Source organism: Triticum aestivum, chromosome 3A, assembly GCF_018294505.1.
Source record: "Triticum aestivum cultivar Chinese Spring chromosome 3A, IWGSC CS RefSeq v2.1, whole genome shotgun sequence".
NCBI classification, from domain to species: Eukaryota; Viridiplantae; Streptophyta; class Magnoliopsida; order Poales; family Poaceae; genus Triticum; species Triticum aestivum.
In genome coordinates this window covers 148,001,855-148,007,347 of record NC_057800.1, presented here as the reverse complement: position 1 = coordinate 148,007,347, position 5,493 = coordinate 148,001,855, and positions in this window count along the sequence as shown.

The window sequence follows — 5,493 nt, the reverse complement described above, 5'->3', positions numbered from 1 at the left end:
GCCCCCCCTCGCTTCCTCTCCCCCGATTCCCCATCCACGCCCGAGCGCGCCCGTCGTCGTCCACCTTGCTCCGACGTGGCCACCGGCCACCACGCGCGTCACCGCCATGACGTAGATCCTTGCCGTCATCCGCTTCGCCCCCTGGTGCCATCTGCAGGAGCTCGGAGGCGCTAGAGCGCCGTCACGCCGTCGTCTTCAACCTCCGTTTGCCCGGGATCATTGCTGACGTACGTCGCCGTCGGGCTCCCTCCGGCTCCCTCGTCTGCTTCCCTACACCCGCAGTGAGCAGCCGCTTCGATCTCCCCTCTCCTCGGCCTCTCCTAGTAGCCATAGCCACCGTTCCCATCGCCGCCCGAACGCAGCTCCGCCGCGAGGCTCACCGCCGACGTTGTGGTCGTTGACCTGCTCGTCCGAGCATTCAAACGTGCTCAGGTCCCCTCACCGTGGCCATTCGTGCCGCTAGATCCCCTCCCCGCGCCCTCTGTCGCCGTTGGCGGAGATGGCCGAACTCTGGCGTCCGCCTCGCCACGTGTCGTCGTCGTTTTAGATCTTCTCGAGGCCAATCGTTAGCGCCACGCAACGCGCCTCGCTCCCCTCTATCGAACGCCACCTCACGCGCGCAAAACGGTGGCCGGAGCGTGTTTTCCGACGAGTCCCGAGGCCTCCGCCGCATTCTGGCGTCGCCGCCGACGAGTCGCCGGCCCCGCTGAGCTGGCACCGTGTGGGACCCACCCATGATCGCTGACGAGTGGGCCCCTGCGCCCTTTTGACCATGATGACCAAAGTCAACGCGGGGCACTGTTCATCCCTCTCGCTGACATGTGGGCCCCCCTCTGTTATATTAGTCTAATAACATTTTATAAATAAAAATGATTAGTTAACCTAAAACACTCAATGACGCCCAGGGCCCACTCCCCTAATTGACCCTGTTAGTTTAGTTAATCCACTGTTAAGCCAGCAGAGACTGACATGTGGGCCCCAGTGGCCCCATTGGTCAGCTTTGACCAGTCAACCAGACTGTTGACTGCTGACGTCACACCTATGTCATACTGACATCATATTTCTTTTCTGTTATTTTGGATAATTCTAGGAATTGTTTAAACTTTGAAAATTCATAGAAATTAAACCGTAACTCAGATGAAAATGTTTTCTATATGAAAGTTGCTCAGAAAAATCCAACGAATCCGAGTACGCGGTCCGTTCATCTGTCACATGCCCCTAGCATGCTGAACTTGGAACTTTCCCCCTCTTTCCCGTTGTCCGGAATCCGCCTAACGCCAGAAATTCATCCTCGGATGTTTATCCCCTCCGTCTGCAACGTGTAGTACTACGTTAAGGCAACCCTAGCTCTGCCCGTCGTCATGTTATGCCTTGTGATGCTTTGTTTTCTCTGTATTTACTGTTTCTTCCCCCTCTTCTCTCCGGTAGACCCTGAGACCGATTATGCCGCTGTGATTGACTACGTCACCGACGAACCCTCCTTCTTGTCTGAGCAACCAGGCAAGCAAACCCCCCTTGAGCATTCTGATATCGCCCATTTCTTTCCTTCTCATGCTTGCATTAGAACTGCTAATGCTTTCTGTATGATCCTACTCTGATGCATAGCCTGTTGTTGTTACCTGCTTTCATACCTTACCTGCTTGTCCTAAACTGCTTAGTATAGGTTGGTTAGTGATCCATCAGTGACCCCCACCTTGTCCAAGTTGCCCCGCTTTATGTTCGATGACTCGATCAACGTGATTGATGTCCAGGCCCCGACAGCGCACATCACTCCCCCTAGTTGTACGACTCTGCAGAGTTACCATCGAGTGCCGAGGGTGGAACCTCTTACATCACTCCTGATCAGATCTCCGTAGTGTATCTATACAGTTGAGGTCATCGAGGGTGATTTCCTCCTTAACCACTTCCGTTATGGCTCTGTCGTGCAACCCATCAAACGTGAACCTCGAGGATGGATCCTCTTACGTTCGCCTTGATGACAACATCGAGTGGAATTCACCGGGGGTGATTCCTCGGATTTTCCCCTTGGTGTTTGAGCGAGTCCTGGATTAGGGTGTGTTTGGGTAGCCGGACTATTCCTTCATCCAGACTCCTGGACTATGAAGATACAAGATTGAAGACTTCGTCCCGTGTCCGTATGGGACTTTCCTTGGCGTGGAAGGCAAGCTTGGCGATGCGGATATTCAAGATCTCATACCATTGTAACCGACTTTATGTAACCCTAACCCTATCCGGTGTCTATATAAACCGGAGGGTTGTAGTCCGTAGGCAATCAACTCCGTACACAATAATCATACCATAGGCTAGCTTCTAGGGTTTAGCCTCCTTGATCTCGTGGTAGATCTACTCTTGTACTACCCATATCATCAATATTAATCAAGCAGGAGTAGGGTATTACCTCCATCGAGAGGGCCCGAACCTGGGTAAAAAACATCGTGTCCCTTGTCTCCTGTTACCATCCGGCCTTGACGCACAGTTCGGACCCCCTACCCGAGATCCACCGGTTTTGACACCGACATTGGTGCTTTCATTGAGAGTTCCTCTGTGTCGTCGCCTTTAGGCCCGATGGCTCCTTTGATCATCAACAATGATGCGGTCCAGGGTGAGACTTTTCTCCCCGGACAGATCTTCGTCTTCGGCGGCTTCGCTCTGCGGGCCAATTCGCTTGGCCACCTGGAGCAGATCGAAAGCTACGCCCCTGGCCATCAGGTCAGGTTTGGAAGCGTAAACTACACGGCTGACATCCGCGGGGACTTGATCTTCGACGGGTTTGAGCCACTGCCAAGCGCGCCGCACTATCTCGAGGGGCATGATCTAGCTCTGCCCCCGGACAGTGTCCTGGAGGCCGCACACGCATCGGTTCCGACCCCTAACTCGGAGCCTATTGCGCCAATCGAGGATGAGCGGTTGGACGTCACCTTGGGGGCTGCGATCCCGAAAGCGATCGAGCCGAACGCTAGCCCCGCACTCTGCACGACCCGTGAATCCGAGGATTCGGACTCCTCCCCGGACTTCGAACCCCCCGCGCCCCTGCCAATCGAATCCGATTGGGCGCCGATAATGGAGTTCACCGCCGCAGACATCTTTCAGCATTCGCCTTTTGGCGACATCCTGAATTCTCTTAAGTCTCTCTCTTTATCAGGAGAGCCCTGGCCGGACTACGGTCAACGAGGGTGGGATACGAATGATGAGAAAATTCAAAGCCCACCCACCACCCACTTTGTAGCCACTGTCGACGATCTAACCAACATGCTTGACTTCAGCTCCGAAGACATCGACGGCATGGATGACGATGTAGGAGACGAACAGGAACCAGCACCTGTAGGGCGCTGGAAGGCCACCTCGTCATATGACATATATATGGTGGATACTCCAAAAGATGGAGATGGCGATGGAACAGTGGGGGATGACGCCCCCAAGAAACAGCCAAAGCGCCAACGTCAGCGGCGCCGCTCTAAATCCCGCCAAAGCAAAAACGGTGATTCCGGCACGGGAGATAATACTACCCCGGATAGCGCCGAAGAACACCCACCTCAGCAAGATTCGGCACAGGAAGATGGAGAAGCCAGCCCTCATGAGAGAGCGGCAGACCGAGAGGTCGAGGATGATAACTATACGCCTCCCTCCGAAGATGAGGCAAGCCTCGATGATGACAAATTCGTCATACCATCAGACCCCGCCGAACAAGAGCGTTTTAAACGCAGGCTTTTAGCCACGGCAAGCAGCCTCAAGAAAAAGCAGCAACAGCTTAGAGCTACCCAAGATTTGCTAGCTGACAGATGGACTGAAGTCCTTGCGGCCGAAGAGTATGAACTCGAACGCCCGTCCAAGAGTTACTCGAAGCGCAGGCCGCTACCCCAATCAGAGGAGGAAGCACCTACATCACCAGCGCATGACATGGCAGACCGGCCACCTCGCGGCCGCGACAGAGAGGCCTCTCGGCCCTCCACCCAAGCCATGCCCCGACGCTGCTCAACTAAGGCACGGGAAAATACGCCCGACCTGCGAGACATACTGGAGGATAAGGCAAGACAAACAAGATTGATCTACGGATTGCGCATGCGCCCTATAGCATGTGACAATGATCTTCACGCCGGATACAACAAATCCGGCCGGGCCGAACACAACAGACATAGCTCTTCCGAGCTGCGTCATGATATAGCCCAGTACAGAGGCGCCACACACCCGCTATGCTTCACGAATGAAGTAATGGATCATAAAATCCCAGAGGGTTTCAAACCCGTAAACATCGAATCATACGATGTCACAACAGATCCGGCGGTATGGATCGAGGATTATCTCCTTCACATCCACATGGCACGCGGCGATGATCTACACGCCATCAAATACCTCCCGCTCAAACTTAAAGGACCGGCCCGACATTGGCTTAACAGCTTGCCAGCAGACTCAATCGGTTCTTGGGAGGACTTGGAAGCTGCATTCCTTGACAACTTCCAGGGCACTTACGTGCGACCGCCGGATGCCGACGATTTAAGCCACATAATTCAGCAGCCAGAGGAATCGGCCAGACAATTCTGGACACGGTTCCTAACAAAGAAAAACCAGATAGTCGACTGTCCGGACGCAGAGGCCCTAGCAGTCTTCAAGCATAATATTCCGCGACGAGTGGCTTGCCCGGCACCTGGGACAGGAAAAGCCGAAATCCATGGCAGCCCTCACGACACTCATGACCCGCTTTTGCGCGGGAGAAGACAGCTGGCTAGCTCGCAGTAACAACTTATCAAAGAACCCTGGTAATTCGGATACCAAGGACAAAAGTGGCAGGACACGTCGGAATAAGCAAAAACGCCGCATTAACAGCGACAACAATGAAGACACGGCAGTCAATGCCAGATTCAAAGGCTATAAATCCGGTCAGTGGAAAAATCCATTCAAAAAGAATACTCAGGGCCCGTCCAGTTTGGACCAAATACTCGATCGCTTGTGCCAGATACATGGCACCCCCGAAAGGCCAGCCAATCACACTAACAGGGATTGTTGGGTGTTCAAGCAGGTAGGCAAGTTAAGGGCCGAAAATAGAGACAAGGGGCTGCACAGCGACGACGAGGAGCCCAAGCCGCCGAACAACAACGGACAGAAGGGCTTTCCCCCATAAGTGCAGACGGTGAACATGATATACGCAACCCACATTCCCAAGCGGGAGCAGAAGCGTGTGCTACGGGACGTATACGCCATGGAGCCAGTCGCCCCAAAGTTCAACCCATGGTCCTCCTGCCCGATCACTTTTGATCGAAGGGACCATCCCACTAGCATCCATCATGGTGGCTTCACCGCATTGGTTCTCGACCCAATCATCGACAGATTTCATCTCACAAGAGTCCTCATGGACGGCGGCAGTAGCCTGAACCTGCTTTATCAGGATACAGTGTGGAAAATGGGCATAGATCCCTCAAGGATTAAGCCCACAAGAACGACCTTTAAAGGCGTTATACTAGGTGTAGAAGCCAACTGTACAGGCTCAGTAACACTTGA